The 26301-nt window shown below is 40.2% G+C and overlaps 1 long non-coding RNA gene across 5 annotated transcripts in view; it reads left to right on the forward strand.

Moving 5' to 3' along the window:
- LOC107318059 overlaps positions 1 to 26301 on the forward strand; it is an 86497-nt gene that overhangs the window by 20318 nt on the left and 39878 nt on the right. For all 5 annotated transcript variants that reach the window (XR_004308344.1, XR_004308345.1, XR_004308346.1 and 2 more), the window contains exons 3-4: positions 20192 to 20363; positions 24915 to 25137. This is a non-coding gene — a long non-coding RNA (uncharacterized LOC107318059). The remainder of the gene's footprint in view (positions 1 to 20191; positions 20364 to 24914; positions 25138 to 26301) is intronic.

A 26301-nucleotide genomic window follows, 5' to 3' on the forward strand; every position in this document is an offset into this window, starting at 1 on the left:
GGGGCAGAACTCCCCATCCAGTCAGTTTCTGAATGCAGGCAGCCTTGCCCCTAGAATCCTCAGTACAACACCAGCCCCTGGGGGGAGGATGGGGAGGTGGTGGGGTGTGGGCAGAAGCAGAAGTGTACGTGCTTTATATCCTGACTGTTAGTTGTAACTGTATGGCACAGGGTAGCGATACACATGATTTTTCACCCTTGTCTGTGCATCTCAACCATCCCCATCCATGTACAGCATCAGCTTCTATGCACTAGCACAGAAGCCTATGTTTCTAGGCTAGAAGCCATTTTCTGTTTTATTCCAGCTCCCAGTGGGAACCATCACTCCATTGGCTCCTTCTCCTTACCCATTTCACTTTTTTTTTTTCCTGTTAAGAATGCAATACATTTTCCAGAGCATCTAACCCAGTGTGCCCTGTGAATCTGGGGAAGGGACAGATCACCATCACCCTGTTGTTCCTTGGGAGCTATAATAATAGGTGAACTGTTGGACTGGGTGATCTTTTAGGTCTTTTCCAACCTTGGTGATTCTATGATTCTGATTCTTGCTTTCCCAAGGTTCCTGCTCATACTGACCACCATGTGGACAGCCTCTACCCTTGATGAGCCAACATCACACGCCAGTGCTCACGCACAGTGTGTGATCTGCCTGACATATGCTTATGTGGGTTTCACATTTTATACTACAGGGAAAAGTTAAATGGCAGACTGATTACAGCCTAGGCTTCATACAGAGTTGTTTAAATGGTCATTCAGACCCTGTCAGTAGTCCAGGAAGAGCCTTGCCAGCTCCAGAGCCAGGATAGCACATGTGTAGAAGAGACACCCGTGTGTAGGCTTGGAATGATGCCCCTGAGTGAGGTTTTTCACTTCTGTTTCCCTTTACAATTGTTGTAATTGAAGGCAGAGCAACTGTGTCTACGTTTAGCAGTTGGTGTAGATGAGACTTCATTGGACACCAGAAATTTCTAAATCAGGTTATTTGGAACTCGGAGTCCCTGGGGCTGGAGCTAAACCTCCCACTGCCCAGCACAGAAGCTCTGCCGCCACTGCACTGTCATTAGCTGCAAGCACTGTGCCTGCAGGAGCGGTCAGGCTTCTGGCTGTGTTGCTTTAGCCAGTATGTTGAGAAGAAAATCTCATATTTCATAGTTTCAGTTAGATGGTAAAAGGAAATTTAGTGTGAATACCAACATTTTCAAAGGAATTTAGCAGTTTTAATAGTAAATAAGCCTTTGATGACTACCTACTTTAAACTCTCCCGCAGGGTGCACCAGGTGCACCCCTCATCTAAGACCTCCCCAGCTGTGTTTTAGGTTGGTGACTTTCATCCTCCTTTCATAGCTGTGTTGTGGTGCTGCTACTGCTAAGTGCAAAGGCAGCTGTTTGCTGTGCTCTGGTTTATGTGCCGTGTAGTTCTGATTTTAAACGGACCGAGCAAGAGGGAAGAAAAAGCAAACATGGCCAACCCCTGTATTTACTGTGCATTGTATCTTTACTGTAGTGATTTGGTATGTCTTCCAAAGACTCTAAAGTACTTTACAAAGACATTAAAATTATGAGTCTTACTTTATGGGTGGTAAAACTGACTCCAAGTGAAAGAATAGCCTTGTGTCACACAATGAGTCAAGAGCAGGAAGAGATTCCAAGTTTTTCTTTAAATTCACACTCCCCCCTTTTATTAGCATATTATTTGTTATAATTAACATAGGCTTTTCTTGATACTATATTAGCATAAAGCAATCCAAACCACTCTCAGAAATCATTTTTAAAAGCAGAGGAAACTGTTAAACTCGTAGCTCAAGCATACAGGAAATTAAAGCGTTTAAGAGGTTTATGAATTTAACAGATGGCAATCTCTCTTAGCTCTTGGTACATATGATGCTATGAGGTTTTTTAGGATGTTTATTTGAGAGGAATTCATTACGCTATTAGCGTAGAGGATTCTTAAGACAATCTTGCTTTTGCCTCTAGATGGCTCACCTGGAACTGCCAATTGCAAAATTGTTAACCAAAAAGGAATTCCTACAATATATTCTCATGTAACAATAGCTTGCTTTTCCAGCAGCAATGTAGAGTCAATCATGTAAATGTATTATATCTGTGTAAAAACATTCTGCCAAATTGTTTTGCCTTTTGTAAGAACAAGAATAATAGATGGATTAAGGACAGAGCAGATTTACGAGTAAAGTAACTTTCTATTAGTCATTATCATGAGTCACATCCTAAAATATCTTAGGGAGGACTGTCTTTCTGGCTATAATAAACACTGAACGTGGTGCAGTCCTTGCTTTGGATAGGTGATGTGTCAGACAGTGATCACCTTGTCATCTGTTTGATTTCTGCTCTGAAAATAAGGAGTGGCATTTTTCACAGTGGGTTAGGATGCAGGCTACTATATGCAGTATGAAGAAAACAATCGTGAAAATTGGTGCTTAACCTAACAGCAATTAAAAACCACAACAGCACTTAGGGAAGGAGCTAAAGGGGTTCATTTCTCTTACTATTATGATTCATATGGTTTTGTGAAGGTGTGTATGAAGGTAAATGTTTCTCCTTATGTCCACAAAGGAATGAAAAAGGAAAGCTGGAAGCTGGTGACAGAAACAGTGAAACCCACCTCGAATTCAGAAAGGGCTGTGCAGATCGAAACTCCCAGCTTTGTGTTGTGCAAACTGCAGGGTGGAGGGGAGCGGTGTGCAGATGCTGGGAATTTGATTCAGAGTTCTCAAGGGACAAAAAGCTCTACCAACACCACAGAAGCATATGCCCTATTCTTATGTGCATCACAGGAGTAGATAGTTGCTTCCTCAATATTTTTATCTGATTAACTGTGGGGTGGTTTAGGAATTTTCAGTGCTTTCTTGACAGTGAGATAAAAATCATCAGGAAAGCCATTTACATCATACCATTCTCCTGACTGCGACAGAGACGGTATTTATCCTCTGCCCGACAGGAGCAGCCCCCTCTCTTCAGTGGCAGCCTGTGCCACTCCTGTGTGCATTCCACCTTTGTTCTCGGGAGGAACTCCCTTTGATGCAGATATGTATTCCACACACCAGGCGAGTGCGGAGCAGCCCATTGCAGCCCTCTGCGCTGCAGCCTGGGGAGCAGAACAGCTCTCCACATCGTCCCTTGCATTTTAATAGTCAAGTGAAAGTGGAAATCTCCATTTTCTGAAATGGGGAGAATAAATAAAGGGATAAAAGGAAGGTCAGGCAATGCAGTAGGGATTTAACTCATCTGATTCTACTGTAATACGTGCATTATTTTTACAGTTCTTCTATTCAGTGACACAAACATCTGAGTGATATCTGAAATGTAAAGGATGTAGCCTCAGATTGCATTTATGTGACAGGGAGATACATTGGACTCTGTGAGGGAAGAACTGGGACACACAAAGGTCATGGATTGTGTGTGTCCACACTTGCAAGGCCTTATAGTGAACAGGACTCGCATATCTTGCAAATTGTCTGGGGAGAATTTTGTTAATATATAGACCAAACTGAAGGTGGGGGGGGGGGGGGAAGAAGGGGGAGAAAGAAGAAAAAGTCCCCTGATGTTCCTCACTGAAACTCAATCCCATCTCATGTAAAGTATTTATTTGTTGTACACTAGGAAGTTCATGACCAAAATTAGGTGTTAAAAAAGAGGTTGAGTGTAAATAACTATTACGAACTATTAGGACTGCATGTCTCTAGAAATAACATGCATTTCTCAGGGTGGTCTCCTCATATACACCTGTCTGCTTGTGTCATACCTCTCAGCTGCAGCTCTTTCTCTGCATACACAGAGATCTTACCTTCCTACCTCATATTCTGGACCTCAAGCTCCCCTGTTCATTGTTATTTACCTCTAAAAAATATTAACCATCTTTTCTACCTCAACTAAGGGTTATAGCACATTTCAGTCTTTACTCCATGATATTAAAGGTGTTAGGTTTTAGTGCCTCCCAAATGTAAAATGCTGAGAAACACCACCCAGAAGTGGCTCTGCTGTTCTGTTCTGTTTCCTGTTGGGATGAGAGCTGCAGATCCTACCCAGTCCTTGTGTTCTTCCCTACTTGCTCAGGTGTGTAAGTTATGGGAAGGTTTAGGTAGACTCCAACGGGAAGAGAGACATGCTGAGGAGAAAAAAAAAAAAAAGACCTCTTCCCACACTCCTCCAGCATTACTTCAAATCCAAATTCAGCCCAGCCCTCCTGCTATTCAAAGAATTTGTCACAGCTCAGTACAACTGGCAAACCCAGCTCAAGAAAAGCCCAGAGCTACATTAACACAGAAACCAAATGTGTGCTGTCGGGTTGCTGTGTGGAAGGGAGGGTCCCTTTAGGTCAAGGGCAACAGCTGAACAGGGATGTGACTGCCTGCACTGTCTCTACTGTGCCTTTTGTATGTACATAAAACTTTGGTTTCTAGGGGTTTGCAGGCACAGGCATCCCCCTGACACCCAAACAAATAATCAGTAATAAATAATGCATGAAGCTGTTGATAATAAAGCCAGAGAATGGCCATTCATAGAAATATGCACTACATCACTCCTATTGACTATGTGGTGATTCATCACCACTTCCTTTCTCTTGCCTTTTATTCTTTTTGCTTATTTCTGTTCAGGGATCCCATTAATGCTTTCTACCTAATTTTAGATATGTTTTTGTTTGCAATGCTAGATCTTGGAAAAAAAACCTTTCTCAATAGGAGTGTTTCCTGTAAATAGGTCACTGCAGTAAAGGGGTTAGATGTGCAGCCTTTGCTGACAAGATACTTTGTTTTGTAAAGCATTTAATGCTGCTTTTGAGAAAAAAAAAAAAAAAAGAGAGAGAGAGAAAAGCAAACAGGGAAGAAGCAAAAAAGAAAGGATACCCATTTGTTGATGTGATGTTTGGTGCTGGGCACAGTGTCTTTCTGACCAGCTCAAGAGAGGGACATTAAACCAGTGATGTATAGAACTATATTTGTACTTGGAATAAGTAGACTAAAAATATCCCTTCAAACAGGGTAAGATGTAATTTTAAATTGTAGCACTTCCAAAGGGCTTTCACTGATATCAGACAGTCTGAGGCTCCAAGGAGCGGGGCACTGTATTTTAATCAAATAACAGAAACCATTGCCACAAAATTGCAACCAAAATATTTGTGCAATGTTATGTAGCTACGGAAACAAACTCGGACTTCTAGAATTACCTTATTAACTGGTTCAAAGCAATGACCTCGTTGCAGGATTTTGGCAGTGTTGTGTGTTGGACTGTGCAATTTTTCCTCTTGCTCCAGAGATGAGTGAACATCACGTAGAATCAGGAATGGGCAGACACAAAGTAATACGGGAATCCTGGTAACATTGGGCTGTGTAAAGATAACTCCCTACTTAATGTTAAACAACTGAGACTGGTAAATTGGAAGTTCTTGAATGCATACAAGGGCCACATGGTGTTTATAAGAGTGCTTCTCAGTTATTTCATTATATAACCTTTCATTACAGACTACTTCACTTTATTGAAGTTCTTTCTATTTAGGATGCAATTAAAGATACAGTTATTGCCTATTTCTTTTAGAAAGCATGACATTGAAGTTACTAGGTTTTTTTAGAGGTAGTCATTACATTTAAAATTATTTATTCCTTAAGGCTCACTTGTGTTCTTCACTACTAAGCTCCATTTAGGTCTTCCTTAACTACTGATATCTGGAAGCGCTTTGGGGATCAGAAGGTGTCTCCACCGTTCTCCTTCTTTCCCACCACCCTCAATAACTCAGGACTATGTTTTAGATGAAAGTCACTCTTTATGAACCAATAAGCAGTCATCAGAAAATAATTATTCTATACTTCGGATGTGCTGGAGATGAGTTTCAATGTTATTCTCACATTTCTTTTTCTCTTTTTTAATCTGACATAAGATGTCATCAGTATCTATTGAAATCTGTATGCATAGAGATGGAGACCAGAACAGAATTGCATGGTGGTGAAAATACTTTTGCAGGGCATGTATTTAATAGCTGTGTTTAGGATGAAGAATACCCAGGCTGTAGACTAGTTGCCCTGCTGGTGCTTATGACTATACACGGCCAAAAACTTTCTGACTACCCCAGTGGGCAGTAGCTGCCTCCTTACTGGGCTTACAAGGGAAGCACCCAGCATTGGAAACCTGGCCACAGAGGAAGCTATGAAGCACAAAACAGCCTTCAGGCTTAGATTAGTCATCTACATTTATCATCCTTTGGAAGTTGCCTTTCTGACACTTGCAAAAAGGTGTGAATGTAGCTGGTCAAACTCTTTATGACCAAATCCTTTTGCAATTGACTTCTGCTAGGTCATTTGCTTTCAGCAGATGGAAGTAGTGACATGCAGAGATTTTAGTACAAACAGTTATTCAGGTAAATAGGATAACCAAAGCTCACCAGGTTCCACTCTTTACTGCACTACTCTGAGAACTGTTTTCATGTTATGTCTTATAGTGCAACTTTCAGCAAATGTTAGAGAAAAAATGCTTGCTTATACTAATTTCCTATCTCAAGAGAGTAGAGAGTAGTACCTAAACTCTCCCTCTACCTCCCAGGAAAATTAATACCAACCATCACAGAAATCTCTAGGAAGCCAGGCATGCTGGGGAGCTCAGGGAAAGCAACCTTCTGCAGAAGCTCTGCAGATGGGGAGGCAGGAAAAACCCTTGGCACAGCATCATGGGAAATCCAACAACCCATCTATTAACGGCATCCCTAAAAATTTCACTCTGATCTCTGATACTGTGGTAATTATTGTCTTTCTACATCTGCTAATCCTGCCAAGGAAGGCAGATGTAGGGAGTGCCATGAGTGAATCCAACACATGATCAGAGGATCCTGGTTTGAGAAAGGGATGTATGATGTATCCAGTTCTTCCTGCCCTCTCTGATCTGTCAGGAAAGTGTACAATGTGAAGACACTGCCAGTTGTTCATAAGCATGTGTTGGATTCCCTTTGGACCATGCTTGCTTGCTGTTATACTGGCATCTAGAAACGCTTACCAGATGCAATCACGGCATGTATTGAGAAATAAAAGAATTACCTGGCAAATTCTGTAAGAAAGAACCAAATGTAATTCTTTCTTGGACTTCTCCACTCCAGAAATTCTGGAGAGATACCTTAAAGTAAATGTAGGGCACTTCTGACTTATAAAAGAGTCAATTGTTGGTGCTGTCATCCGTTTCACAAATTAGAAACTCAAAGACATCAGAAATAATCATCTACTGATCTTTAGAGATTTTTTTTTTTTAATACTGTTTGCCAATGTTACTGTCACTGATGAGACTGTGTGGGAGATTTGTGACACTCTCCCTGAAGCACTGCCCATCCTTGGAGGTCCTCTCTGCAGGAGAGAAGAGAAAGCTCCAAAGAATGCCTCAGAGCAGGAGCCTGGGGTTAGGGATGTCATCCTGTAGCCATGGCTCTTCTGTGTCAGAGGCCCACACGTGACATTCTTGGTAGGAAAAGAACACAGCTAATCCTACTGACAAAGAAGTAAGATGCCATCTTACAGTGGAAATATCATTAATGGGATGTGAACAAAGTGCTGTTGTAACCTCCTGCAATCCCATCGTTGCACAAGTTACAACCAGTTGAGAAGAGCTCAAGTTAAGAGCGAGTACAGTCTGTAGGCTGACAAGCCAGGGCTGTATTATGCCCAGATGGCAACTGATGTAGGCTTTCAAAAAAGTCATTTGAAAAGGCTAAAGAGACTAATTTATGTGAGTTTCAACTTGCCAGTTTCTTTGCTGACTATGAAAATATGGGAGTGGTGTATTTAACAGATAGCATTTTATTCGTGACTGAAAGTAAGGGTGTGTAATGTAGACAAATTGCCCTTTCAAATGTAGTAACTCTGGGATGTTTGATCATATTATTCTGTGTTCTTTTTCCATTTTATTCTAGAGGCTGGATTTATTTTATGTGGAAGTAAGGAGAATGGTTGTTTGTAATGAAATCTTGATTGCTTCTGAATAGAACTCAGGAAGGTCATGGATTTGCATGATAAAGGTGCATGTTTGTGGCTTCTCTTGGGATTTGTTTACCATAGAATCGTTGCTGCTTTTCCTTAGAAATTACCTAAGTCATTATACTGCCTGTACACCAGCTACACCTTCAATATCTATTCTGAAAGTCAAATGAAGACAATCTTGTAGATTACATTAGATTGATCTACATTTTCTCAGGGTTTTAGGGAACATCCTGCACCATACACCTAGCAAAACGTAATTACCTAGTTTGTGAACCCTGCCTGGAGAGGCAGGCAGATACTGTAAAGGTATTGTCATTTCTTATGCTATGCATTATCCAAATTTTAAGTACATACAGAAAGTGTCATCAGAGGAACTGGGTGTTTACTGTCTTTATTCAAATATTCAGCAAGTCTCATGGAGGTATCTTTTATTTTAGGTATCTATTACTTCATTTGAAGTGTCTACTTTAGATAAATTTAAGCATGGCTTAGATAAGTCTGTAAATAGATAAGAAAGGGGCAAAGTCTGTGACCAAAATTAAGATTTGAAATGCAGTGGCTAGTAAAAATTATTTTGTAGCATTTATTCCTCACTGGGGCTCTGTGCAAAATGACACAAAATACACTGGTAGAAATTCCCAGTTCTGTTGATTTCACAGAACAAGTGCAAAACATCAGCGGTGTAATGAATTATTTATTAAAAACAAAATTGATTTTTCAGTTCTTGCAATTTGCAGAGAAAAGACAAGACAGAAAATGATATTACTAAAAAAGAAACTCTCTGTATTAACCAGCTTTTCTCTTTCAGTATTGACGCCTGCCTTAGGCATAGATCCTCTAAACACTTACCGTGATTTTAACTTCAAGCAGAAAACCAGTCAGAAAATCTCTCTAATGGGATTATTCACATGCTTGCAGTTAGGAACACAAATATGTTTCCAGGCCTATGCATCTTCTGAAAAAGAGAATTCCAGGCCTTTAACTAAGACTCCTCTTCCTCTGGTACAGCCAAGGCAATTAGTGCTAGATTACTGTTCTGGGGAAACCATCTATGTGGTTATTTCCAACATCATTCAAGTTGTAAGTCTTATTTCACTTGTTTTGCAGTCCGTCACAAATATTACCATATGATAAGAGCATTACAAATGAATGCCAATAAGAAAATGGCATGGCCATAAATATTAGTTTTGCTTGTGTACAGCTATGTGCTACACAAAAAGCACATCCATCTCAGCAGGGCATAAGAAATCAGGAACTTGACATTGTCTAAAAGCAACTCTAATTACCATTATTATTTTATTTTATTTTTTGGTTTGTGCCAGTCAGATAATTAGCAGTGTGAGAGCTGTAAGTCAGCACAAAATGTTTCCGATGACAAATGCTTACAGAGCCCCTTGGTTATTACTGCTTGAAGGCTACTCAGCAGTGAGTGTGAGCAGTGGTGAATTACAGAGAGACTGAATGAACACTAAGGTTTTACTTCTTGGATGAGAACCAGTGCTCAGTCTGGGAGCTCTCTGTGCTGGGGTTCACACCAAGGCCCCAAGCCTTAGCTTTCTTAAGTCCTGCACAGTGCCACTATGCGAAGAGCAGTTCTTAGCAAAACACTTCTCTGTCTCCTGAACTTCTGCACAGGGTATTCCCAGCCTCAGAAGAGATTTTTTCAGTGTCGGTAATGCAGATGATGGGTCTTATTTTTCAGATCATCAAATAAATACATTAGCATAACAGTTTGATTATTTATCATACAACATTTGGTTATTAGTCACTTATAAATCGCCCTCTCCGAAAAAAAATAAATAGATTGAATAGGATTTGTATTTGTTAATGGGCAAACCTGTGAGAAAATCATTACTTTGGAATTTAGATAAGTATTGTGCATGTTAGATATACTCACTGAGACTTGATGCAGTGCATACAGAGCAGTATTTCACATTCTATGATGGGAATTTCAGACTGGTCAGTTTGTTTAGGAGAGGGCATCTCCCTGTCCTCTCCATAAAGGTTTCTATGTAAGCACTATATTTCTTTTTTGTATTTCTTCTAAATGTTTCTTTGAATCAAAAGTTTCATTACTTTGATAAATGTGTTTTTCCACCTGAGGAAGGTTTTTCCTCTTCCAGTCTGTGTTTTATGTGGCTGTTTGTTACTGAGATCTACACAATGACTAAATCAATACAAACTACCTTCTGGGCAATGAGACACCACAAGAAAGTGCAGCATCATTAAACTGAATTACAGACAAGCACTTAAGGAGACAAATAAGTATTTTGTTACGATAAAGTTTCGTTTTTTTATAGCTATAATGATTGAAAATGTATACGAAGCTTGCATGGTACAGTGGTGGCGGAGGAAGAAGGCTGCAGAATGTGTTCTGATTGGCAGCAAACTTCTGCTGTGTGTGGGAAACTGGGCTGGGAGCTGAGAGCCAGGGCTGTCCTCCTGGTGTGTTGGGAGAGCTGCCCAGATCAAACTGATACAGCCTTCCCCATATCAGTCCCAGCTTGGGGCCAGGGAAGAAGCAGCCTCTCAGTCACTGAGCAAGAAATGCAGCTTCTCTTTTTCTGAAGTGATAAGGGTAATTCACAGATGAGAAATGAAATCAAGGTCCTCACTAAGCTTCTGATGACAGCTGACTACCAAGCTTAGATAACCCCAATTTAAACTGTAGGGTTTGTCACCAAGGAGAGGCGCACAGGTCCCCAGGGACACTCTTCAGAATGATAACTGATTTCTGCTTTGGATATGCAACTGCTTCCTTCTGTTTTCTCAATTTATTTCTAAAGAGCTTTCTTATCTATTGAATATTAATAGCTCTGATGATTTCTATTGAAGTTATTTGGAAAAGTCGTCATTCCTTCTGTAAAAAGTTGCAGGTTTGATTTCCAACATCCTCCCAATTAACTTTTCCTTTCCTGTTGCTTAAAAAAAAATAAAAATAAAAATCATGCAGTTCATCTGAAATTCCCATGGTAGAACTTGTATGTTTCCTCCCTCCCCATCTGCCTGCCTTTCTGCCAGGACTGTACGTGGACACCTTTCTTATAAAACACAGGGGCAATACTGAAATCCTTGCTTGAGTTGATGTAGTCTTTGGCTCATCTCCCTTTGTGGGAGATTAGCCTTCTGCTAGGATCAGATATTTAATCTTTATGGTTTGCAGCTGGCAGAATTATTTAGAGCAAGAAAACACTGAGCAAGTTTCAAGATAATCTTAAACAAGGCCCAAAGCTTTTCTTTGAACTGAGGCTGCCTTTCTTCTTCAAGGCTGCATAGCTTAAGGAAAAATAATTTCTTTGTTAACAGAAAAGTTACCTAAACCCAAAACATTCTTGCCCTCTACCTCTACAAACATATCTGGGTAATAACTTGTATACGTGCTGAGCACACGCTTGAATTTCTCAAGCAAATCAAATGCCTACAGGTGTCACAGATGTGTCCAGTTTGGTAGCCATGTACAAACCACTCTGTCCTGTTTGTACAGTGAGAGAGACAGCGTGTTGGAACTGTGTGTCTGCGTTGCTTGCAATGTTTTAGGGGCAAATCCTTTATGGGAATTGAGTGGCTGGAAGCAATTTTTGGGTGACTTTTTCAAAACTGTTTAGCATTGACTTAACTTTGTTTCAGTTGACAGAAATCCAAGAATTCATTATTGATTTACAAGAGACCAAATTAGGCCTGTGATGAATGCTCCGGAAAACACTTTATTGGTGTATATATGTATGTATAATGCATATTCAAACTGTGATCCAAAAATGACTAGTAGCCCGAAGTGTTTGTGGAACGATGCAGCTATATACATGGATCTGGACCCTCCTATTCACTTCTGCCAGTTGAATTGCATTATGATTTGCTACAGGTTTTTTCTATTTGTCATTCAATGATCTCACATCACACTCCCAATTCTTTTCAAGTCCCCTTCCTGAAGAAGGAGAAATCACTGGCTTGAAGTCTGAGCAAGCCCACATAAGCATGGATTCATTAGGGAAGGAGTAGAGCTAAATGGATTTTATCCTCTCATTAGCACCAGCATAATGCCTACTCTCGAAAAATCCCTCTCCACACTTATTTACCCCTGCCTGCAATAGGAGCAGGTCAGGGACTATGCAGGGGAGTTTTCCGGTCGCAGAGAAATAACATGCAGTGTTTAAAGAGTTGCAGAAAACAAATCCTTCTGCTGCCTGTGACTTGAATGTTACAGGCTTCACTCTGAGTACATAGGCCTGGCCAAAGCTGGATGCTTGCTTACACACCTGTATACACTGTATGCAGCCACACAGTTTAGCAGGCATTGCGTTTGAAGAAGTTGTGCGTATACATTCCTATAGCATTGTGTAGAAGTTAACCATGGGAGATGTGAGTTAAATGTAAGCCCTTTTGAAAACTGCACTTATGTAATTTTTGCTTATAAGGAATGTTATATAAACAACTGAAGTTTCTGTACTACTGTTTATTCTCCAGGAGGGTGGAGAAATGACCTGTGTTACTCTCCCATGACAGAAATGGCCCATAAAGCAAACAGTTAAGCATAGTTCTTGCTGTGAAGATGTTTGGGTGCTCTTTGATGAGAGAATGCTGCACAAGAAGGAATGAAATGTACTTTATGTTTAAATGCAGAGCACAACTGCCATTACCTATCAGCCTCACAGGTTATGGCATCTGTCTTTTTTTTGGTTTAACTTGTAGAAGTGAGTTGGCTTAACAATACGATCTGAAGGATCTACGATGTATTAAAGCTGTCAACATTGCTAAATATCAGAATTAGAATGAGATAACTTACTTTCCTTAAATCGGGATGGGAGGGATGCCACAGAGGGTTTAGTTATTAAAAAAATCCTCCTTTCTATCTGAACTTTGGTTTTCTATTCTGTTGCTGATGCTTTGAAATGGGTGAGGCGTGGTGAGAAAGAGGACAGGACAGGTCCCATTCAAGCAGACACTCTGCTGGTCAATGCAGGCAGGAATTTGTGTCAAGGTCATGGGAAAGGTCAATGACCTAATTTGTTTTTCTGCTTGCAGAGAGCTTCATGCGCTCCAGAAAGAGGAGAGAAAAAGGCACAACTTTGTTCATAGTGTAGGACACTGCCCAAAAAGTGCTCAGTGTCATCCTCTGAGCACTTGTGCAGAAAATCCTTCCTTTTCTACAGCTATTAATAAGAGCCTTCAGTGTAGCCACTGCCACTGATCCCATAGAGGCAATAAGGTGCACAGAAAGATTCTGCTTCTGTAAACAAATTGGGTACAATTACTTAGCAGCTGATATTCTCAGGGTGTTTTCATATCTGGATGTGACCTGATCTCCATGTGAAAGGGAACAGTTAGGAAGGGCAACAAAGTCAAAGCACCTCTCAATTCTAGAGCAATTTGCTGGTATTTGGATAGGAAGCATTTCTAGAATCTTCTAAAATCCTCTAGAATTTCTTCGTGTGCCTCTGGTAAACCTGATGTCTGAGGTGGCTCAGCCTGTAACTTTGTGTGTCTTCAGATGTACAAATCAGTTGCAAAGATTAGCTAAAAAGAAGGCTTAGCACTGTCAGCTAAGTCTACTGTTGGAGCAGACATCAGGATTAACCCAGCATGCTTTCCCACCTCACACTGCTCCGGTGTACTATGCTCCTATGCTTGAATAGAATTAGAGTGCGGTAAAAAGTAAGAAAATGCCCAAATCCATTTTGTAGGCAGACAGCAATGTCTCTGTCTGCCTCTGACGTGGGTTATTGCACATTCTCCACCAGGAAGGAGTCTGAATTGAGCACCACTCTGCATCAAATGTACAAGGACAGGAGAATGATGGACTACAAAAACATAACTCCCACCTTTCTGTGCATTTGAGGTGATTCTCGTGGCTTTTCTGTGCTGGTTGGAATTGATTGATACAGTTCATCTCAACCCCAACAGAGAGTAGATCTCATTCATTAATTTTTAATTTACATGATCTTTGTCCAGCTTATTTTGATTGGTAAACTGGATTTGTCAAAGAGATTTAGAGTTCGAGGAAGTCCTGAGGACATTTGAATACCAAGTCTGGTCTTTATGTTATACTTGAGCTTTTTCAGGATCTTTCTTTTTCCCCTGTTGCTGGCATTTCTTCCTGCAGTTAGAGATATCTCACAGGTGCATTGTTTTGTGTCCTGTCCTCATGGCATTGTATTGAAGTTTGTTTTTAAACATCTTAGTATAGAAGCATTGTTTTTAAAGTCAGTCATTTCTATAGAGATCAGAAAACAGCCTGAGGATTCATTAGCAGCAGACACTTAAAATAACCTTTAATGCATTTATTAAGCATTCATTTCCTTTAACTGTATACATGATATTTGCGTGTGAATGTGAGGTGGTGCCCTTCATTTCTTCATGAATTTCATGGCAACTCTAAATGCTTATTTCCCTGGACATTTCATCTTCGCATCTTCTAAGCTGCAAAGAAATGGCATGAAGCAGAATAATATGTTCCTTCCCATCAAGAGAGTACATCAAATCCTATTAGTTTTCTAAAGTTATAGAAGGGAGTTGATCCCTTAGCATTTGGTAACATTGATCTGGACTGAGCTAAAACAATCCCAGGTTGGTATATATCTGCTCTTGAAATGCATGGTTGGAAGTAGTAAAGGCTGAGGCCCAGTTCTGCTTGCAGGCTTAGAAGACCTGGCAGTCATTAAGACCCAGGTGCTTGAGAGCAGGAGGTACGGGTTCCTTCAGGAACCTCCTATATTGGGCAAGCTTTACTCGGTCACTGCACTGGAGATCCTTAGCAGAGACTGCTCAGAGGGAGAGAATGGCACATCACATCTCATCTGACCCCAGAGTGGGTCACAGACCTAGGAAAAACAACTGGCAGCTCAGGGCACATCTCTGGCAACTCAGGCTAAATAGAATCTCAGTGTATTGATGTTTCTGTTAGACACCTCAGCTTCTGCCATTTTAGGGACATGCTTTTCTCTAGTATCAGTATTGCTCACAGTCTGTTTCTCAAATCTGGGCTTGTTTGCCATCTGTGAGATTAAGTACTGATGTAGATAGATTAAATAGCTCACTCTGACACTCTGCTTCCATTTCTAACGCGCTAGTGTATGAATTTACATGGTTACAACGTTCCCCAATTCAGTGTTAAGAATAACATCTTCAGATGCAGACATTAGTAACATTAACTCCTGCCTTCCCCAGTATACCAAGCCACTATTAGTGGCATTAGTATTGTACAGCAGGCAACTACCAGTAGCATTAGTATTCTATTAGCAGACATTTCACAGGGAGGGAAAATTCACTTGAATTAGACCAGACTGAAAAAGGTAATATAGGCATTAAATATTAATATAGTTTTCTCATGAAAATATTGGGAGGACACATCAGAATTGTCATTTAGCTTTCCCCTCTGTTTGTGAAGTATCTGTGATCCTAATTTTCTCTCATTCATTCCTTATTTAATGAATTGATTATGAATATTTGAAAGTCAAGCTGTGCTGCTCAGTTGTTATTCATCAGAGAAGTCACACAGTACTTTCTACATATTCAAGTGTTTATAAAGCAGATCCTCATATGTGCCAATTTCAACAAATTCTCCATTTTGCAGCTTTGAAACTCCTTTAAAAATTATTTTAAACAGTTATTCACTAATTAATTTTTAAAGCAGTGAAGTTTGTGCACTTGGGGAGGAATTCATACTTCTGTTAGCGATAACGCGGATTCTACCAGATGAAATCAATCATACTCAAGACCGACCTAAAATAGAATAAAGTAGTAGTAATGCACACCTTCTAAGGTGGTTGTTTGTGTCTGAATTTGAATTATACTCAGCTTTTCATCAAATCTATGGAGACAATTATCTCAAATAACTTTAGTACTTCCAAAGGTATATTCATTTTATTCTTTCAGGACATTTCAGTCAATTTGGAATGAGTAGCAAGGCTGCACAGGCAACAAGCTTTAGACATGGTGGTTTTAGATGGCCAACAGTGAGTCAAGTGGATGGAGATGAACAGTGCAAAGCTCAGATGTTACACTGGCTGCTTGTTGTATCCACTGTAATAGGAATGTGAAGCCAGTGACAAAAAGTACTGCTAAACAGCAATTAACAGCACCTGCTTCTCTAGTTTTGTGTTTTTGAATTTGAGCTCTTTGGGAGCTGTTTTTTTTGTTGTTGTTGTTTGTTTTTTTTTTCCTTTTGTTTTTTTAACCGAGGTTTTCAAGTTCAAATGAAGCCATTTCCATGAATCTCTAATTTAATTCTGCTTGAAACTACACTCTGCTTGTTCAGACAACTGCAGTCTCCCTTCTGGTTCAGATCGTGTAGCATTACCCAGAAGTACTGGGATGACTTGCAAAATTCACATATATGGAAAAAAATAGAGTGTTTTTTGCCTTTGAATAAATCAGATCTTAGTTTATATTCAGACTTCTCAACAGAGCAACAGGGTGTCTGACTCAGCTCAGCAACTCCAAATTCATGATATTTTTAAGTCTCATAGAGCCTCTCATGAATTCTGAAAGTAGCAGATAATGTTTTATCAACTCTAGAAGGGAGATATAACGGGAAGTAAGCTCTGAATCTCAGAATACTATTGCATGAGGTTTTCAAGCACTATTATCTTCAGGAGCACTTGAAATACTCATTTCTTTAGGCAGTTTATAATTCTAGAGTGCCTCCCAAAATAATATTGGAATTTTCATTTAAGGCTTTTCAAAGCAGCTCAGAGCACTCACTCTCAGAACATCCAGCATCTGTATCGCAATTTAGGCTTACAATCCAAAAACGGCAGTATTACTAGCCAGTATTAAAAGTGTAGATCTTAGCAGCATTGCAAGGAGCCCAACACTGTGCTACAGCACAGTGAACACCAAGATGCCAAGCCCTGATCTTTCTTTTTTTTTTAGAACAGATGTAGCCTCACGCTGTTGAATCTTCATATTCAAATAGACACATGAGAAATGCACAGGATTTAGCACATTCCTTTGGAGCAGTAACTCCAAGGGCGAGTTGAAATAACTTGCGTTATTTCTCATACTGATATCAAAAATAAATTTATACTGCATGTTTTTGTTTCTCACTTGGTATACTACAGCACATCTATAGAGCCTCACTGTTAGTGTCTTTCATAGTATATGTGGTAAGATGCTTTTTGTAGCAATTGCAAAGACTTCAGCTGTATATCAGGGGTACTCTGCTGTACAAACGAGGGACGAGGACATATACTCTAAAATGGAACAGAGCAGAGAGGCACTGTGTTTGAGCTCCACAGTCCTGTTTATTTTGGTAAGCATTTAATTTTCTGCACAGCACTGCAATCTGCAACTTGGCTTTAATAGTAATGCAGAACTGTAAATGTGACAAGGACTTCAGGATATTTGCAGGATATATCCTGGGTTCCAAAGGGCTTTCAGCCTCACTGGCCAGTGGAACAGCTTAGGACAGGCATGGAAAGACAGGCAGCAAGCTTACCATCTATCCTGATTACTATTCTGTTTTAGTTCACTCTGTATGCTGATTTATTCATTGTATTTAAAGCAGGAAATTGTACTAGCAATCACTGCCACTTTCTTCACTGATTTTGATGCCATCCTTTAAAGACAAGCCAACAGTGAAGGGCTGGCCCGCCCACCAGCTGGTGAGCTAGGTGATGATAAGTCCTCCAGAAATAATGGTTTTGTAAGCTGAGAAACAGCATGAAAGTTCTCTTCAGAAACATGAAAATGTTTAAAAGGTGCCATCTTACATTTTTTGCCATTATAAAAAGTCTCTGGCTTTTGGCTTTCGACTGCAACACTGCAGCTATTAATCTGATCATTTCCAGTCTCTATTTATTGCAGAGCTAGTAGAGACATTGGCTTTTGCAGAATTTATCAACTATTCACAAGTGTTAATATTTGCAGAGTTGCTTGGCTGGGCTATGCATCTGCACAGCTATTTGGAGAGAGATAAAGGCAACTTGAAAAAGAAAAGTCTCTTTCTCTCTGCTGTGATATTATTAGATGATCTATGGATGGGTCCTCACTTGTCTGAGGTTATTTCGTTCCAAAGATGTAATGTGTTGCACTTAAGATATTAGAGTCTTTGGAGTCAGGAAGATGACAACAGAGCATTGTTTTCCTGAATTAAGTGTACAGTAATACTTCTCAGCTGCCTATACCTCTCTTTTTTCTTTACATTTCTCATTTCTTCAAGCCTGCTTAATGTAGATTGCCAGAGAACAACAATGGTATCTGTTCTATGATAACTTTAAAGACTTCAGATTCATTTTTTTTCCACCCTGGAACACAAAATATGGACCCTGGAATATATCAGAAAGCAGAACTATTACAGTTCTATACTTGAAATTGAAAAAAGTGACATTTTTGATTCACTGTTTTTCCTTTTCTCTCTCTGATTGGGAGTGGTTTGCACCACAGGAAGACTCACATTTAAAATCTGGTGAATCTGTACTTCTTTGGAAATTACTCTTTTGACAATGTAGAGTAACCCATGGAGATACAGGTAGTCAAAATATTTCTGGTCGTGTCTCTATCTTCAACACTGGGGCAAGTCTGATGATGGGGAAGGTCTTTTCATATTTGCTGATGCATCTGTCAGGTGTGATCTGTCTCTGACTTATTAATCAAATTGTACTGCAAAGTCATTGTGTCATGGATGAATATCATCCTGAAAATTAAGGCAGTCTGGGGCTCTTCAGAAAGAACCTTTCCCCAGGCATTAATTAGGGAATTGTTAGCTTATTCATTCAACCCAGTGTATGCTAGGAAGAGTAAGTTCAGACTAGAAATGAGGTTAGGACTTGCTCAGAATTTGCAGAATTCTGGGATTTCTCTCCTGTTTGCTACCTGAAGTTGAGCTTCAGGCCCTGCGTTTGGTTGCCTTGGTCGTTTACGCTTCTGGCTCTTCTCAGGGTCTGTTATTTTGGGATGCCATCAGAGCCGCTGAAGTAGGTGACCTGCTCTTGCTCTTTGTGCCTGTGTTTTCTGCTCTATAAGCTGAGCACTACTTCCTCATTCCTCTTTATCAGACCTCCTCCTAGGCTGCCCCCCTCCTCTGCATCATGCACAGGTTTGCTTGCAGGAGGGTGCAGTACCACTCCTGTGTGCTGTGCCCAAGCCAAGCAGCAGTCCCAGGACTCAGACAGACAGGGGAGCCAAAAGCTTGATGCAGTAGCACAGTTGCAGTCTTTGCTAAAATATGACCCTGCCATCCCACTTGCCAGCATCTTCATTCTGACCTTTCTGCTGCTGGCACATCACATGGGCTCAAAGTAGCTCCCTAGGACAGGTGGTATAAATGCTACTAACTACTTGCTTCTCCACATGTGGTTGAGAGGCTTTTGTTTGCATGTTTGCTTGGAGCTAACATTAGAAGAGGCTGGAAAGGCAGCTTCCAAAATAAATCTTTCTGAGTTCATTTACTATACGTGACAGATTTACATGCATCTGTATAACAAGGTGTGGGAGCTTTGCAGTACTTCCTTAGGACATGTAAGCTCTGTCTTGAAATGGTGGCATCAATAAATAAATATATGCTCATAAAACTGAATTGATAGTCATTGGTCCCCTGCTACACCAAAGATTTACATGGCAGTTTACTGTGTTTCTGTCTGGTGGCTGTAATTCTCGCATGATTCCCCAGTCACCTGATCTCAGTCTTTTCAGTCTTGCTTGAACTAGAGGTGGGAGCCTGACCTCACTGACGTCACTGGTAAACTCCCTTTATGTTCACCAAGAGAAGTTTTCTCAGCCCTTTTATGCATCTGGGAGCTTTGTATGTGTCTCTTCAGCAAAGACTTTTGCATCTCTAAAGAGATCTGTGTTGCAAGGACAGCTGCATGAGAGATGCTACCAGTGTGAATCATATAATGACACTCTCAGGCAACAGCACAGAGTACTCTATAGAGAAGGACAGTGTAAGGGCTGCTGCAATAACATTTGTGGCACAGAGGGGATCAGTCCAAGACCTGATTGTACAGATTTGTCCCTGCTTGTTTGAGTGACGTTCACCACTGGGAAGAGTGTCTCATCAGGTCTTTGCCATTGGTTTCAGTTAATATATTATTTCCTGGTTTCCTGAGAGATCCTATACAGCAGATTTATTTACTTATATTAGTTATGCATATATACAAATTCTATGAACAAATGGAATACTTTCTTCTGCTACACTGAGTGATACAACCAAGATGGTTTCTAGCAAAGGGTCTCCAGCAGTAACAAATGTCTTCTAATTTCAACTATGCATGTTACTTTTTATACCAGGCTCTGTTGCTGCCTAGCACTGCCCTGCAAGCAAGACGAGGGATGAAGAAAATTTACCTGCAATTATCAGTTCTGTCACTGCAGACCCCACCTTATGGACTTTAGAGAAACTAACAGATGAAAGCTGCAAGAAGCCTCTCATACTGCTCGTGCATCAGCACAAATATCTGAGGTTTGTCTTATTTATTATTGGGTTTCAATAAGATGTCAGTTTAAATGACCTAGGAAGTACAACAGATGGAGAAATTATGGTGTGTTTACTGGGAAGAAAGAAACAATGCAGCACTGAATTATTAGGTGAGAGAGAAAAAAGGCAACATTTGTTTCTTTTCCTTACAAGGAACGACTCTATGTAGTGGTATATTTTGGGAGTATGATTACCTTTGTCCAAAGCTCCATCTTGGATTAATAAGAGGAAAAAAAGCAAATGTTCAAGCACAGATGATGGCAGAACCTGGTCCCATAGGGGTACCGAGGGACCAAGTGAATAAAGTTTATTCCTTTTCTTCCTGTCACTGGATTTCTCTAATATCACTAGAAGAATTCAAATGTAGGTGACAAATGTGGTTTTGTATGTAGAGTATGATGTTATTGCAGGGATTTATTGTGCTCATTTGCATTATTTACTTAAGTGAGCAAGCAATTGCATTGTAGGAATACAATAATTGAATAGTTATAGATCCTATGTTCACTGCTTCATCTTCAGATGGCTGTGTGCAGTTTAGCTGTAAGACTTTTCAGGCGTGGTAGAGCAACAGATATTACTGGGAAGAACTGCTAAATGGAACCATACAGTTTCAAAGTTTTGTAACCAGGTCCTTGAGATTTAGCTACAGAAAACAGAACCAAGATTGGAGGGAAATGTGTGTGAAAGTGTGCTGTAGTTTGCACCAAATCCTGTCTGAAGAGACTTCCTGCAAGAGACAATGCAACCCAGGGGAGCAAGATGTCAAGGTCCTTCCTTATATGTACATGCAAAAGACCATGGATTTTCCTTTTATACATTTAATATTAGGTAATAACAAGCCATCATGAAATAATCTTAAATAGATCCTACTGAGGGGTTTTCCTAATGCAGAGTCTGTGCTCCAAGCATACACTTCTTTGGAGCAACCAGTATTTGCAGAAGTCCTGGTTGGGTTTCAAAGGAGCCACCTCTGAGGAGAAGAGCTGGAGAGGCTATGGGGCCTCACATGGATGCCACATATACTTCAGGCAGATAGGAGATGGAAGGCAGAGCTCACAGCAGCACTTACTGCTAATAAAGGGTTGTCCTGGACGGAGAAGAATAGAGAATATAAGAAGAATATAAATTGAACTAAAATAGAGCTATCTGTAGCATGTAAGGTTGATTGCTCAACTGGTTATGAAATACTACAACTTCTTAATCTCATAATTTGCTTCACAGGGACTTAATAGGTGAAAATTCTGCTTACAAAAGTCACTTTTGTTGAATGATTTTTGATAATGTGTGCAAAACCAAAAAAATACTGACAGGTATGACTGGGTTGAGGCAGAGGACCAAAAACACTGCAGGATATAAATATTTGGAAGATGGTGGAAGATATATTGGGGCCAAATTGCTTTCTATTTATATCAGCGGTTATATAGAGGTTAACTTCAATTAATACTGGCATTAGAATTATAAATACAGAAAAGTAATGTGAGAGAAATGACTGAAGCTTTTATGCCTACTTTTCTTGATGCAAGAAGGCAAAAGGAAAAACAAATTCTGAAATTAAAATAGACATATGAAATGTTTATATAAATTAAAATCCAGAGAAGATCAGCCAGAAAAATGATAGACTTAAATGAGCATCTAAACAGCATCAGCTTGTTCCTGTGGATCTTGTGCTATTTATTGCATGGTTTGCTAATGAAAGGTGCCAGACTCACTCTTCTTGCTGTGTAACAACACACCAAGGGGTTCTGGAGAGGATACAAGGAGATACTAGGGTGTCTCAGAAGCATAGGCAAAGCCAAATAATGCCATCTGGTAGCCAGGTTTTAGTCAGCAAATGCAAAAGCTGGTAGAAGGTTATGACAAGCATACCAAAGTTTAATAATGAAGAGGCATTAATCCTTTCTCCCTTGCCTGATTACTCCAGCAGAAAGTCTGCACCAACCTGTTCTCTGTAAATGATTCAGTATATCTATTTTTTCTCCTCCTGGGCATGCTTGTACAGCATCTAGTGTGTTTTCAGCATTGCCCAAATAAAAAATTAACAGCCAAATAGAAGAAATTCTGCTGCCCTGTGCCTTATCTCTCCAAGGTATGATATGAGCTTAGAATTAATTTTATGCTGGCAAAATGTACTGTTAATGAAAAAAGTGTTATCCCTGAGCAGTTTCAGTTGGTACAAATACAAATATGTTTTTCTTCATGATGGGTTGAGCACAGAGTTCTCTTCTCATGTCTATAGGAATACCAAAATGTTTTACCTAAGATTTTGCATTCCTGTGTGCCTGAACACAGGCAGAAAAGCAACAGCATAAGTAGATGCCTGTTCCTTAGAGATGATAACCAAGTACTCTGAGTTTTAGGATTCCTCATCGTACTCCTTGCTGGGTCACTTCCACCACTAAACATTCTTCTTAGCATTGAGATCAGGATGAAGATAGTTTGTGCATACGTTCATCCTACTTTAAGGGCATCATCTTGTGCCCAACATAGAAAGGTCAGGACAGGGTTTCCTACCAAAGGAGTTATTGGATAGCATGGTTTGGACTATTGGCTGCAGTGAAAGATCTATTAGCAGGCTCAGTCTGAAGCATTTGTGCTATACGGCCCTGAGAATGTAGTATCTGCACTGCTATAGAGAGCCTATAGTCCCTTCCACCTCTCCATTCAAGCCCATCTAGCTGGCCACTTGCCATGCTGCCCCCCTGCTCTCAGCTGCTACTTGTCTGATTAGTGCTGCCTCCAAGCTGACATGCCCAGGGCAGAGATTAACACAAACTGAAAGATAGGTGATCTGCTAAACACAGTTCATCCTCCAGGGATGGGGGGCTGTGGTGAGACAGGCTGTGTTCGTGAGATTCACCCTCCTGAAGCACAAAGGCAGGGTACACAAGAAGCACTCATCCCTAGCCAAGCTGCCATCTGCTCTTATTTTTTAAAGATCAAACTGTTCTTATCTGACAAACTCTTTGGTAGATACTGGGGCCACTATGATGGTGGGCAGGTTGCGAGATTAAGCAATAGAAAGCTGGGATGCATATGATGAATTATTCACCATACAGAATCAGGGCCTATCTTTAGCAAGATTATTGACCCTTGTGTTTGCAGCCAGCACAAGTCTGAGCAACTTAATACAAATTATCTACAGTACTCACAAAGCAATGGAATAGACAATGGAGTAGTGATACATGTACAAGAATAGCTGCATGTCTTGTGTTAGTCCCCTCTGGACTGCTAGATAATGCCCTCATGAACAGCTGTAATTAACAGTAAGATCAGAGCTGAATATTTCCCAGTGACAATATATTATTTTGACCAAGGTTTGTTTTTTGTTAAGAAAGGAAATGCTGCTGCACCTGCCTGTCCATATGCTTGACAGAGTTAGAGGATGAGGCTGCTTTCCTAAATGGGCTCAGGCTTTGCCCTTGAGAAAGTGTATCAGCCTTATCTGAAATTCTATGTGTTAACATAGGACAGTAGGAATAGGGAACTCCATATGAAGCAATTTTGTATATAACATGCCATTTCAGCCAGCAGCAAACTGAGCTAGTGTCTGTGGCCTGGTGCTTATTAATGCAGTCCCCTGGGTCAGGTGAGCTCAAAATCACTTTATTTCTGCATCTGTCAAGTTTGTTTAAAGGAGCAAGAACCTCTCCAGCTGTTTGTGGTCATGGTTCTTGTTTGTTGATGGGTCACTTGAAATGAGAGCATCCTCAACCATGTGGGGTAAATTTTTAGAGTAAAGTGTTCGGGAGGGGCCTGTTTTGGACCTCAAACCAATACAGCCAGATCATTTGTCTTTAGGGTAGCTACCCTGGTTGCCATTAAAAGGCTAAGAGAAGGCTGAAAACTAAGTTTCAGCTCATCAGTGTGATAAAGACTCAGTAATAGCTCAGAGCCCAAAAGCAGAGATGTAGGAAGCAAGATTTAGTTTGAAAAAGCCTTGGTCAGATTTTAAAAGGTGATGCCATGTTAGACTTGGAAATCAGACAATATTATTGAATAGAAACAGTACAGAAAAATCTCAGAAAACAGACATTACTCAAATGTTTCCAGTATTTCTATCAATAACCTATAAAAACAAATATGCCTATTCCAGAACGTTCTTAGGTGTAAGGTAGGAGCTGACTCAACTGAATGACAGAAACTTTTTTAAGGCATGGAAAAAGGTGTTGAATGTAAATATAATTTGTATTATGGGAAAAAATGTGTGATGTTTTCAACCAGACTACATACTTACAGCACAAAAAGACGGCTGGGCATGCTATGTCAACCTACTGAATGTCTGTAATTTTCTGTTGGCATAGTGAAGGGACTCCTAAATGGATAACTCTTCTTGGCATGTATTTTTTAATCCTTCTAGAACAATATATGCATATTTGCCCAGCTAGGATATTCTTCCTCCCCACCATACTTAAATGGTTTCTGTGTTCACAGCAGGAATGCTTCTGCAATGGCCTGTTTGTCAGCAAACTAAGCTTCATAGTGTAAACCCCTTCAGATTCATGAAGTATGACCTTCACCCTTCTGATTTTCTATTAGGTCTTCATCCAGCTTGCCTAGTCCTCTTGTGCCAGTTTTAAACAAGTGTGACAGAGACTCTGGACACTGCAGACTGGTGCTCTCATCATGTATTGCTCTCAAAGTTTTCAAGCAGAAATGGGATAGACTTGGCATCTTCAGCTAGCAACAGTGCTAGAGCCCTACAGGAAATATTTCAGTGAAACCTGAGGTGATGGGTGGAAAAGGCGACAGGGCTGAGGAGGTAAGACATTTTTTTTTGTTGTTGTTATTTTGAACATACATACTTGTCCTAATTCATAATGGAATCTGGGTGGGAAGCACAGTTGGGAGGACAGGAGAAGATGTGTATTTTTGTTATGAAAATATGTACTAATTGTGACTCAAAGCAAAGAGGAAGGGTGGGATGGTAGATGGTATAGGAGTCACCTTTTGTGGACGTAAGTAGAAAAGTAGAATACTACATTATTTTTACAGCAACCTATAATTATTTGAATTTATCAAGTAATTGCTGCTGCTCTGAGCATTTTTGAACCTAACTGTATTTTCATTAATGCCCAGAACTTAAGTGTATATCACAAGTGCATCGTTATCTGGGGACCTCACAGGCAACCTTTGCGTGATGTTTTCAGGGACTTCTACCATGAGTGCCAGAGATGGGTCTTGTTCTGCAGTAAACTTGAATAGGCCCAGTACCTCTTCAGAAATAGAAGCTCCTCTGCTTGTAATTAATATTCAAGCTTCCTCTTAATTTAACCAAAATGATTCAGCCCTTCTCCTGTAGAAATGGCTGTTGGACCTGTGACCCTCAGGAGGAAATACAGCAAGATGTTTCAGGTTCTGTTTCTTTGAAGTCATGTGAACAGTTGAAAAAGAACAGAAATGCTCCTAATTCACACTGACTACCTTCTTGCTTTCTCCTTTGAAAATTCCTGCTGTGCTCCTAACTACATGTTTAGGCATCTAATACTAGTGAAATACACTCCTGCAATATTTCATCATTTATGCAGTGAAGTGTAGTATTTTATGTCTGACTGAATGAGAAAAAGGTACTTTAAGGAGGAGATGAAAGGCAAAATGGAGGTTACTATTCCCCTGGTTCCAAGAACTAAAGAGTTTTAGTGAGAGAGGAAAGAAGAGAAGAAAAAAACTGGGGATATACTGCTACCCCTTGAGTCCCCCACCAGGTTTTTTCTACTATCCCATTGAAGCAAGTTGTCATTGCCTGGAGCTTTATGAAGATTATCATTACCCACAAATTGACTGCTTTATTCTGCTTATCCAGTAAACACACTTAACAGCCTCTGACAAGGCACACCGCTTGCCTACATCTAGCAGAATAACTTCAGTGTGAAAAGAACTACATAAAAATCAAACTCTTGTCCATCTTTCTGTCACTGTTCACTGT

The sequence above is a fragment of the Coturnix japonica genome, chromosome 9 (assembly GCF_001577835.2).
Source record: "Coturnix japonica isolate 7356 chromosome 9, Coturnix japonica 2.1, whole genome shotgun sequence".
Lineage (NCBI taxonomy): Eukaryota > Metazoa > Chordata > Aves > Galliformes > Phasianidae > Coturnix > Coturnix japonica.